Source organism: Crinia signifera, unplaced genomic scaffold (genome assembly GCF_055691185.1).
Source record: "Crinia signifera unplaced genomic scaffold, ASM5569118v1 HAP2_SCAFFOLD_84, whole genome shotgun sequence".
NCBI classification, from domain to species: Eukaryota; Metazoa; Chordata; class Amphibia; order Anura; family Myobatrachidae; genus Crinia; species Crinia signifera.
The window spans coordinates 191710-204323 of NW_028142752.1; positions in this window are offsets into that span (position 1 = coordinate 191710).

Here is a 12614-nt window from a genome sequence, read left to right on the forward strand (position 1 = left end):
GAATAATTTGTTCCGTACACGGCTATGTGCCTGGAGGGTAAAAGCTGGAACCTGTGAATGAAATGTTCCCGACTTGGCAAGGTGCTTGGGGGGTTAAGCCAGAATCGACGGGTAAGATGTTCTGGCCACGACGAGGTGCATTTTGGAGTGAAAGCCAGAACCGACGCATGAGATGTTCTGGACGCCACGGGATGCTTTTTGGAGTGAAAGCCGGAACCGATGCAGAATATGTTCCGGCCACGGCGTAATGGTTAAGGGGTGAAAGCCAAAAACGGAGCATGAGATGTTCCGGCCGCTGTGACGTTCTTATTTTCTACAAAAGTAAGTGAAAATTATCATTTTCACCTACATTGGCAGAAATGAAGTGATAATATATAGGCCCATATATCACTTTCACACGACGCAGAAAATGTTCTAGCCACGGCGTAATGGTTGGGGGATGAAAGCCAAAAACAGTATGAGATGTTCCAGCCACTGTGAGGTACTTATTTTCTATAAAAGTAAGTGAAAATTATCATTTTCACCTACATTGGTAGAAATGAAGTGATAATATATAGGCCCCATATATCACTTTCACACCATTGTACCCTATCACACTTGATTGGGATGTGGAAACTGGATCTGGCAAGGTGCTTTTGTGGGTGAAACCTGGAACCGGCACAAGAAATGTTCCGGCGTGATGGTTGGGCAGTGAAAGCCAGAACCGGCGCATGAGATGTACCTACTGCTGCAAGGTACTTATTTTCTACAAAAGTGGGTGAAAATTGTTATTTTCACCTGCTTTGGTAAAAGAAAAGTGATAATTTTTAGACCCCCTATACCACTTTCACACCGCTGTACCCTTTCACATTCGATTGGGGTGTGAAAACCGGAATCTGGGAATAACTTGTACGCAGCTATGTGCCTGGAGGGTAAAATCTGGAACCTGTGATGAAATGTTCCTGACTTAGCAAGGTGCTTGGGGGTTGAAGCCGGAACCGACGGATGAGATGTTCTGGCCGTGACGAGGTGCTTTTGGAAGTGAAAGCTGGAACCAACGCATGAGATGTTCTGGCCGCGACGGTATGCTTTTGGGAGTGAAAGCCGGAACCGACGCATGAGATGTTCTGGCACGCAACGAGGTGCTTTTGGGAGTGAAGCCGGAACCGACGCAAGGAATGTTCCGGTCGCGGCGTGTGAGTTACCTATTTTCTACAAAAGTAGGTGAAAATTGTTATTTCCACCTACTTTGGTAAAAAAAAATGTGATCATTTATAGGCCCCATATACCACTTTCACACCGCTGTACCCTTTCACATTAGATTAAGGTCTGAAAGCCGGAAACCGACGCATGAGATGTTTTGGCCGTGACGAGGATCTTTTGGGAGTGAAAGCCGGAACCGACGCATGAGATGTTCTGGCCTGCGACGAGGTGCTTTTGGGAGTGAAAGCCGGAACCGGTGCAGGAAATGTTATAACACTTGATTGGGGTGTGAAAACTGGATCTGGCGAATAACTTGTCCATATGCAGCTATGTGCCTGGAGGGTAAAAGCTGGAACCTGTGAATGAAATGTTCCCACCTTGGCAAGGTGCTTGGGAGGGGTTGAAGCCTGAACCGACGTATGAGATATTCTGGCTGCGACGAGGTGCTTTTGGGGGTGAAAGTTGGAACCGGCGCAATAAATGTTCTGGCCGCGGCGTGGTGTTTGGGGGTGAAAGCCGGAAGCGGCACATGAAATGTTCCGGACGCGTTGAGGTGCTTTGGAGAGGTGCCAGATCCGGAGCATGAGATTGTCATGCTTTTGCGATGGGCTTGAAGGCGGGTGAAAGCCTAAACTGGCGCATGAGATGTTCCAGGCACTGTGAGGTGCTTTGGGGGGTGATAGTCCCTGACAGCTCCTCAAGACTGGCTGCTGCAGAGCACATACCCGGGGACCTGCTCAGTTTGTAAAACTGAGTAACGGGTCCACAGTTAAGGGTCTAATATGTGCTGTAGCATGTATTTGCAATCACTGGGGCAGGAACTGATAAGGATGACTTGTGTTGTCTGTATAGTACTGCATTTATGTGTGTTACGATGTAAGACACATTATTAATAAATATGCATGCATGTCATGAACATATTATCGCGCCTCCTTCTTCTTTTTTTCAGGTAGACCTTCTTCACGAATGAATTGTGATGTCAACTACTTACCCAGCTACGTCTCTGGACTACTGTGACATCATTTTTACTACAGCATATTCCAAACGTCAAATTGCAGGAGCAGCTACCCACAACAGGTAAGCAGGCGCGATAATATCTTCCTGGCATACATGTATATTTATCAAATATGTATGGTCTTCCTTAAATTATGTTTAAAGTTTGATGAATTGAGGTCCTTATATTATTTTATGCAGACAGCGAGCCAAATCAGGGCTGATATCAGTGCGGGAGATAGCAGTGATATTGTCTGCATTGCTTTTTTATTGAATGTCAGTAATACTTTTTTCTACTAAAGTAGGTGAAAATAATAATTTTCACCTACTTTGGTAACAAAAAAAAGTGATAATTTATAGGCCCCATATACCACTTTCACACCGCTGTACCCTTTCACATTTGATTGGGGTGTGAAAACCGGAACCGGCGAATAGCTTGTTATGTACGCGGCTATGTGCCTGGAGGGTAAAAGCTGGAACCTGTGAATGAAATGTTCCCACCTTGGCAAGGTGCTTGGGGGTAAAGCCGGAACCGACGGATGAGATGTTCTGGCCTGCGACGAGATGCTTTTGGGAATGAAAGCTGGAACCGACGCAGAAAATGTTCCGGCTGCGGCGTGATGGTTGGGGGGTGAAAGCCAAAAATAGAGCATGAGATGTTTCGGCCGCTGTGACGTACTTATTTTCTACAAAAGTAATTGAAAATGATCAATTTCACCTACTTTGGTAGAAATTAAGTGATAATATATAGTCCCCATAAACCACTTTCACACCACTGTACCCTATCACACTTGATTGGGATGTGAAAACTGGATCCGGCAAATAACTTGTCCATATGCAGCTATGTGCCTGGAGGGTGAAAGCTGGAACCTGTGAATGAAATGTCACCGCCTTGGCAAGGTGCTTTTGTGGGTGAAACCTGGAACCGGCATAAGAAATGTTCCAAGGTGATGGTTGGGCAGTGAAAGCCGGAACCGGCGCATGAGATGTACCGACTGCTGCAAGGTAATTATTTTCTACAAAAGTAGGTGAAAATTGTTATTTTCACCTCCTTTGGTAAAAAAAAGTGATAATTTTTAGACCCCATATACCACTTTCACACCGCTGTACCCTTTCACATTCGATTGGGGTGTGAAAACCGGAATCTGGGAATAACTTGTACGCAGCTATGTGCCTGGAGGGTAAAATCTGGAACCTGTGATGAAATGTTCCTGACTTAGCAAGGTGCTTGGGGGTTGAAGCCGGAACCGACGGATGAGATGTTCTGGCCGTGACGAGGTGCTTTTGGAAGTGAAAGCTGGAACCAACGCATGAGATGTTCTGGCTGCGACGGGATGCTTTTGGGAGTGAAAGCCAGAACTGACGCATGAGATGTTCTGGACGCGACGGGATGCTTTTGGGAGTGAAAGCCGGAACCGACGCATAAGATGTTCTGGCCTGCGACGAGATGCTTTTGGGAATGAAAGCTGGAACCGACGCAGAAAATGTTCCGGCTGCGGCGTGATGGTTGGGGGGTGAAAGCCAAAAACGGAGCATGAGATGTTTCGGCCGCTGTGTGGTACTTATTTTCTACAAAAGTAGGTGAAAATGATAAATGTCACCTACTTTGGTAGAAATGAAGTGATAATATATAGTCCCCATAAACCACTTTCACACCACTGTACCCTATCACACTTGATTGGGATGTGAAAACTGGATCCGGCAAATAACTTGTCCATATGCAGCTATGTGCCTGGAGGGTGAAAGCTGGAACCTGTGAATGAAATGGTACTGCCTTGGCAAGGTGCTTTTGTGGGTGAAACCTGGAACCGGTGAAAGGAATGTTCCAGTAGCGGCGTGGTGGTTTGGCGGTGAAAGCCGAAACCGGCGCATGAGATGTACCGGCTGCTGTGAGGTACTTATTTTCTACAAAAGTAGGTGATAATTGTTATTTCCACCTTCTTTGGTAAAAAAAATGTGATCATTTCTAGGCCCCATATATTACTTTCACACCGCTGTACCCTTTCACATTCGATTGGGGTGTGAAAATCGGAACCTGGGAATAATTTGTTCCGTACACGGCTATGTGCCTGGAGGGTAAAAGCTGGAACCTGTGAATGAAATGTTCCCGACTTGGCAAGGTGCTTGGGGGGTTAAGCCAGAATCGACGGGTAAGATGTTCTGGCCACGACGAGGTGCATTTTGGAGTGAAAGCCAGAACCGACGCATGAGATGTTCTGGACGCCACGGGATGCTTTTTGGAGTGAAAGCCGGAACCGATGCAGAATATGTTCCGGCCACGGCGTAATGGTTAAGGGGTGAAAGCCAAAAACGGAGCATGAGATGTTCCGGCCGCTGTGACGTTCTTATTTTCTACAAAAATAAGTGAAAATTATCATTTTCACCTACATTGGCAGAAATGAAGTGATAATATATAGGCCCATATATCACTTTCACACGACGCAGAAAATGTTCTAGCCACGGCGTAATGGTTGGGGGATGAAAGCCAAAAACAGTATGAGATGTTCCAGCCACTGTGAGGTACTTATTTTCTATAAAAGTAAGTGAAAATTATCATTTTCACCTACATTGGTAGAAATGAAGTGATAATATATAGGCCCCATATATCACTTTCACACCATTGTACCCTATCACACTTGATTGGGATGTGGAAACTGGATCTGGCAAGGTGCTTTTGTGGGTGAAACCTGGAACCGGCACAAGAAATGTTCCGGCGTGATGGTTGGGCAGTGAAAGCCAGAACCGGCGCATGAGATGTACCTACTGCTGCAAGGTACTTATTTTCTACAAAAGTGGGTGAAAATTGTTATTTTCACCTGCTTTGGTAAAAGAAAAGTGATAATTTTTAGACCCCCTATACCACTTTCACACCGCTGTACCCTTTCACATTCGATTGGGGTGTGAAAACCGGAATCTGGGAATAACTTGTACGCAGCTATGTGCCTGGAGGGTAAAATCTGGAACCTGTGATGAAATGTTCCTGACTTAGCAAGGTGCTTGGGGGTTGAAGCCGGAACCGACGGATGAGATGTTCTGGCCGTGACGAGGTGCTTTTGGAAGTGAAAGCTGGAAACGACGCATGAGATGTTCTGGCCGCGACGGTATGCTTTTGGGAGTGAAAGCCGGAACCGACGCATGAGATGTTCTGGCACGCAACGAGGTGCTTTTGGGAGTGAAGCCGGAACCGACGCAAGGAATGTTCCGGTCGCGGCGTGTGAGTTACCTATTTTCTACAAAAGTAGGTGAAAATTGTTATTTCCACCTACTTTGGTAAAAAAAAATGTGATCATTTATAGGCCCCATATACCACTTTCACACCGCTGTACCCTTTCACATTAGATTAAGGTCTGAAAGCCGGAAACCGACGCATGAGATGTTTTGGCCGTGACGAGGATCTTTTGGGAGTGAAAGCCGGAACCGACGCATGAGATGTTCTGGCCTGCGACGAGGTGCTTTTGGGAGTGAAAGCCGGAACCGGTGCAGGAAATGTTATAACACTTGATTGGGGTGTGAAAACTGGATCTGGCGAATAACTTGTCCATATGCAGCTATGTGCCTGGAGGGTAAAAGCTGGAACCTGTGAATGAAATGTTCCCACCTTGGCAAGGTGCTTGGGAGGGGTTGAAGCCTGAACCGACGTATGAGATATTCTGGCTGCGACGAGGTGCTTTTGGGGGTGAAAGTTGGAACCGGCGCAATAAATGTTCTGGCCGCGGCGTGGTGTTTGGGGGTGAAAGCCGGAAGCGGCACATGAAATGTTCCGGACGCGTTGAGGTGCTTTGGAGAGGTGCCAGATCCGGAGCATGAGATTGTCATGCTTTTGCGATGGGCTTGAAGGCGGGTGAAAGCCTAAACTGGCGCATGAGATGTTCCAGGCACTGTGAGGTGCTTTGGGGGGTGATAGTCCCTGACAGCTCCTCAAGACTGGCTGCTGCAGAGCACATACCCGGGGACCTGCTCAGTTTGTAAAACTGAGTAACGGGTCCACAGTTAAGGGTCTAATATGTGCTGTAGCATGTATTTGCAATCACTGGGGCAGGAACTGATAAGGATGACTTGTGTTGTCTGTATAGTACTGCATTTATGTGTGTTACGATGTAAGACACATTATTAATAAATATGCATGTATGTCATGAACATATTATCGCGCCTCCTTCTTCTTTTTTTCAGGTAGACCTTCTTCACGAATGAATTGTGATGTCAACTACTTACCCAGCTACGTCTCTGGACTACTGTGACATCATTTTTACTACAGCATATTCCAAACGTCAAATTGCAGGAGCAGCTACCCACAACAGGTAAGCAGGCGCGATAATATCTTCCTGGCATACATGTATATTTATCAAATATGTATGGTCTTCCTTAAATTATGTTTAAAGTTTGATGAATTGAGGTCCTTATATTATTTTATGCAGACAGCGAGCCAAATCAGGGCTGATATCAGTGCGGGAGATAGCAGTGATATTGTCTGCATTGCTTTTTTATTGAATGTCAGTAATACTTTTTTCTACTAAAGTAGGTGAAAATAATAATTTTCACCTACTTTGGTAACAAAAAAAAGTGATAATTTATAGGCCCCATATACCACTTTCACACCGCTGTACCCTTTCACATTTGATTGGGGTGTGAAAACCGGAACCGGCGAATAGCTTGTTATGTACGCGGCTATGTGCCTGGAGGGTAAAAGCTGGAACCTGTGAATGAAATGTTCCCACCTTGGCAAGGTGCTTGGGGGTAAAGCCGGAACCGACGGATGAGATGTTCTGGCCTGCGACGAGATGCTTTTGGGAATGAAAGCTGGAACCGACGCAGAAAATGTTCCGGCTGCGGCGTGATGGTTGGGGGGTGAAAGCCAAAAATAGAGCATGAGATGTTTCGGCCGCTGTGACGTACTTATTTTCTACAAAAGTAATTGAAAATGATCAATTTCACCTACTTTGGTAGAAATTAAGTGATAATATATAGTCCCCATAAACCACTTTCACACCACTGTACCCTATCACACTTGATTGGGATGTGAAAACTGGATCCGGCAAATAACTTGTCCATATGCAGCTATGTGCCTGGAGGGTGAAAGCTGGAACCTGTGAATGAAATGTCACCGCCTTGGCAAGGTGCTTTTGTGGGTGAAACCTGGAACCGGCATAAGAAATGTTCCAAGGTGATGGTTGGGCAGTGAAAGCCGGAACCGGCGCATGAGATGTACCGACTGCTGCAAGGTAATTATTTTCTACAAAAGTAGGTGAAAATTGTTATTTTCACCTCCTTTGGTAAAAAAAAGTGATAATTTTTAGACCCCATATACCACTTTCACACCGCTGTACCCTTTCACATTCGATTGGGGTGTGAAAACCGGAATCTGGGAATAACTTGTACGCAGCTATGTGCCTGGAGGGTAAAATCTGGAACCTGTGATGAAATGTTCCTGACTTAGCAAGGTGCTTGGGGGTTGAAGCCGGAACCGACGGATGAGATGTTCTGGCCGTGACGAGGTGCTTTTGGAAGTGAAAGCTGGAACCAACGCATGAGATGTTCTGGCTGCGACGGGATGCTTTTGGGAGTGAAAGCCAGAACTGACGCATGAGATGTTCTGGACGCGACGGGATGCTTTTGGGAGTGAAAGCCGGAACCGACGCATAAGATGTTCTGGCCTGCGACGAGATGCTTTTGGGAATGAAAGCTGGAACCGACGCAGAAAATGTTCCGGCTGCGGCGTGATGGTTGGGGGGTGAAAGCCAAAAACGGAGCATGAGATGTTTCGGCCGCTGTGTGGTACTTATTTTCTACAAAAGTAGGTGAAAATGATAAATGTCACCTACTTTGGTAGAAATGAAGTGATAATATATAGTCCCCATAAACCACTTTCACACCACTGTACCCTATCACACTTGATTGGGATGTGAAAACTGGATCCGGCAAATAACTTGTCCATATGCAGCTATGTGCCTGGAGGGTGAAAGCTGGAACCTGTGAATGAAATGGTACTGCCTTGGCAAGGTGCTTTTGTGGGTGAAACCTGGAACCGGTGAAAGGAATGTTCCAGTAGCGGCGTGGTGGTTTGGCGGTGAAAGCCGAAACCGGCGCATGAGATGTACCGGCTGCTGTGAGGTACTTATTTTCTACAAAAGTAGGTGATAATTGTTATTTCCACCTTCTTTGGTAAAAAAAATGTGATCATTTCTAGGCCCCATATATTACTTTCACACCGCTGTACCCTTTCACATTCGATTGGGGTGTGAAAATCGGAACCTGGGAATAATTTGTTCCGTACACGGCTATGTGCCTGGAGGGTAAAAGCTGGAACCTGTGAATGAAATGTTCCCGACTTGGCAAGGTGCTTGGGGGGTTAAGCCAGAATCGACGGGTAAGATGTTCTGGCCACGACGAGGTGCATTTTGGAGTGAAAGCCAGAACCGACGCATGAGATGTTCTGGACGCCACGGGATGCTTTTTGGAGTGAAAGCCGGAACCGATGCAGAATATGTTCCGGCCACGGCGTAATGGTTAAGGGGTGAAAGCCAAAAACGGAGCATGAGATGTTCCGGCCGCTGTGACGTTCTTATTTTCTACAAAAGTAAGTGAAAATTATCATTTTCACCTACATTGGCAGAAATGAAGTGATAATATATAGGCCCATATATCACTTTCACACGACGCAGAAAATGTTCTAGCCACGGCGTAATGGTTGGGGGATGAAAGCCAAAAACAGTATGAGATGTTCCAGCCACTGTGAGGTACTTATTTTCTATAAAAGTAAGTGAAAATTATCATTTTCACCTACATTGGTAGAAATGAAGTGATAATATATAGGCCCCATATATCACTTTCACACCATTGTACCCTATCACACTTGATTGGGATGTGGAAACTGGATCTGGCAAGGTGCTTTTGTGGGTGAAACCTGGAACCGGCACAAGAAATGTTCCGGCGTGATGGTTGGGCAGTGAAAGCCAGAACCGGCGCATGAGATGTACCTACTGCTGCAAGGTACTTATTTTCTACAAAAGTGGGTGAAAATTGTTATTTTCACCTGCTTTGGTAAAAGAAAAGTGATAATTTTTAGACCCCCTATACCACTTTCACACCGCTGTACCCTTTCACATTCGATTGGGGTGTGAAAACCGGAATCTGGGAATAACTTGTACGCAGCTATGTGCCTGGAGGGTAAAATCTGGAACCTGTGATGAAATGTTCCTGACTTAGCAAGGTGCTTGGGGGTTGAAGCCGGAACCGACGGATGAGATGTTCTGGCCGTGACGAGGTGCTTTTGGAAGTGAAAGCTGGAAACGACGCATGAGATGTTCTGGCCGCGACGGTATGCTTTTGGGAGTGAAAGCCGGAACCGACGCATGAGATGTTCTGGCACGCAACGAGGTGCTTTTGGGAGTGAAGCCGGAACCGACGCAAGGAATGTTCCGGTCGCGGCGTGTGAGTTACCTATTTTCTACAAAAGTAGGTGAAAATTGTTATTTCCACCTACTTTGGTAAAAAAAAATGTGATCATTTATAGGCCCCATATACCACTTTCACACCGCTGTACCCTTTCACATTAGATTAAGGTCTGAAAGCCGGAAACCGACGCATGAGATGTTTTGGCCGTGACGAGGATCTTTTGGGAGTGAAAGCCGGAACCGACGCATGAGATGTTCTGGCCTGCGACGAGGTGCTTTTGGGAGTGAAAGCCGGAACCGGTGCAGGAAATGTTATAACACTTGATTGGGGTGTGAAAACTGGATCTGGCGAATAACTTGTCCATATGCAGCTATGTGCCTGGAGGGTAAAAGCTGGAACCTGTGAATGAAATGTTCCCACCTTGGCAAGGTGCTTGGGAGGGGTTGAAGCCTGAACCGACGTATGAGATATTCTGGCTGCGACGAGGTGCTTTTGGGGGTGAAAGTTGGAACCGGCGCAATAAATGTTCTGGCCGCGGCGTGGTGTTTGGGGGTGAAAGCCGGAAGCGGCACATGAAATGTTCCGGACGCGTTGAGGTGCTTTGGAGAGGTGCCAGATCCGGAGCATGAGATTGTCATGCTTTTGCGATGGGCTTGAAGGCGGGTGAAAGCCTAAACTGGCGCATGAGATGTTCCAGGCACTGTGAGGTGCTTTGGGGGGTGATAGTCCCTGACAGCTCCTCAAGACTGGCTGCTGCAGAGCACATACCCGGGGACCTGCTCAGTTTGTAAAACTGAGTAACGGGTCCACAGTTAAGGGTCTAATATGTGCTGTAGCATGTATTTGCAATCACTGGGGCAGGAACTGATAAGGATGACTTGTGTTGTCTGTATAGTACTGCATTTATGTGTGTTACGATGTAAGACACATTATTAATAAATATGCATGTATGTCATGAACATATTATCGCGCCTCCTTCTTCTTTTTTTCAGGTAGACCTTCTTCACGAATGAATTGTGATGTCAACTACTTACCCAGCTACGTCTCTGGACTACTGTGACATCATTTTTACTACAGCATATTCCAAACGTCAAATTGCAGGAGCAGCTACCCACAACAGGTAAGCAGGCGCGATAATATCTTCCTGGCATACATGTATATTTATCAAATATGTATGGTCTTCCTTAAATTATGTTTAAAGTTTGATGAATTGAGGTCCTTATATTATTTTATGCAGACAGCGAGCCAAATCAGGGCTGATATCAGTGCGGGAGATAGCAGTGATATTGTCTGCATTGCTTTTTTATTGAATGTCAGTAATACTTTTTTCTACTAAAGTAGGTGAAAATAATAATTTTCACCTACTTTGGTAACAAAAAAAAGTGATAATTTATAGGCCCCATATACCACTTTCACACCGCTGTACCCTTTCACATTTGATTGGGGTGTGAAAACCGGAACCGGCGAATAGCTTGTTATGTACGCGGCTATGTGCCTGGAGGGTAAAAGCTGGAACCTGTGAATGAAATGTTCCCACCTTGGCAAGGTGCTTGGGGGTAAAGCCGGAACCGACGGATGAGATGTTCTGGCCTGCGACGAGATGCTTTTGGGAATGAAAGCTGGAACCGACGCAGAAAATGTTCCGGCTGCGGCGTGATGGTTGGGGGGTGAAAGCCAAAAATAGAGCATGAGATGTTTCGGCCGCTGTGACGTACTTATTTTCTACAAAAGTAATTGAAAATGATCAATTTCACCTACTTTGGTAGAAATTAAGTGATAATATATAGTCCCCATAAACCACTTTCACACCACTGTACCCTATCACACTTGATTGGGATGTGAAAACTGGATCCGGCAAATAACTTGTCCATATGCAGCTATGTGCCTGGAGGGTGAAAGCTGGAACCTGTGAATGAAATGTCACCGCCTTGGCAAGGTGCTTTTGTGGGTGAAACCTGGAACCGGCATAAGAAATGTTCCAAGGTGATGGTTGGGCAGTGAAAGCCGGAACCGGCGCATGAGATGTACCGACTGCTGCAAGGTAATTATTTTCTACAAAAGTAGGTGAAAATTGTTATTTTCACCTCCTTTGGTAAAAAAAAGTGATAATTTTTAGACCCCATATACCACTTTCACACCGCTGTACCCTTTCACATTCGATTGGGGTGTGAAAACCGGAATCTGGGAATAACTTGTACGCAGCTATGTGCCTGGAGGGTAAAATCTGGAACCTGTGATGAAATGTTCCTGACTTAGCAAGGTGCTTGGGGGTTGAAGCCGGAACCGACGGATGAGATGTTCTGGCCGTGACGAGGTGCTTTTGGAAGTGAAAGCTGGAACCAACGCATGAGATGTTCTGGCTGCGACGGGATGCTTTTGGGAGTGAAAGCCAGAACTGACGCATGAGATGTTCTGGACGCGACGGGATGCTTTTGGGAGTGAAAGCTGGAACCGACGCATAAGATGTTCTGGCCTGCGACGAGATGCTTTTGGGAATGAAAGCTGGAACCGACGCAGAAAATGTTCCGGCTGCGGCGTGATGGTTGGGGGGTGAAAGCCAAAAACGGAGCATGAGATGTTTCGGCCGCTGTGTGGTACTTATTTTCTACAAAAGTAGGTGAAAATGATAAATGTCACCTACTTTGGTAGAAATGAAGTGATAATATATAGTCCCCATAAACCACTTTCACACCACTGTACCCTATCACACTTGATTGGGATGTGAAAACTGGATCCGGCAAATAACTTGTCCATATGCAGCTATGTGCCTGGAGGGTGAAAGCTGGAACCTGTGAATGAAATGGTACTGCCTTGGCAAGGTGCTTTTGTGGGTGAAACCTGGAACCGGTGAAAGGAATGTTCCAGTAGCGGCGTGGTGGTTTGGCGGTGAAAGCCGAAACCGGCGCATGAGATGTACCGGCTGCTGTGAGGTACTTATTTTCTACAAAAGTAGGTGATAATTGTTATTTCCACCTTCTTTGGTAAAAAAAATGTGATCATTTCTAGGCCCCATATATTACTTTCACACCGCTGTACCCTTTCACATT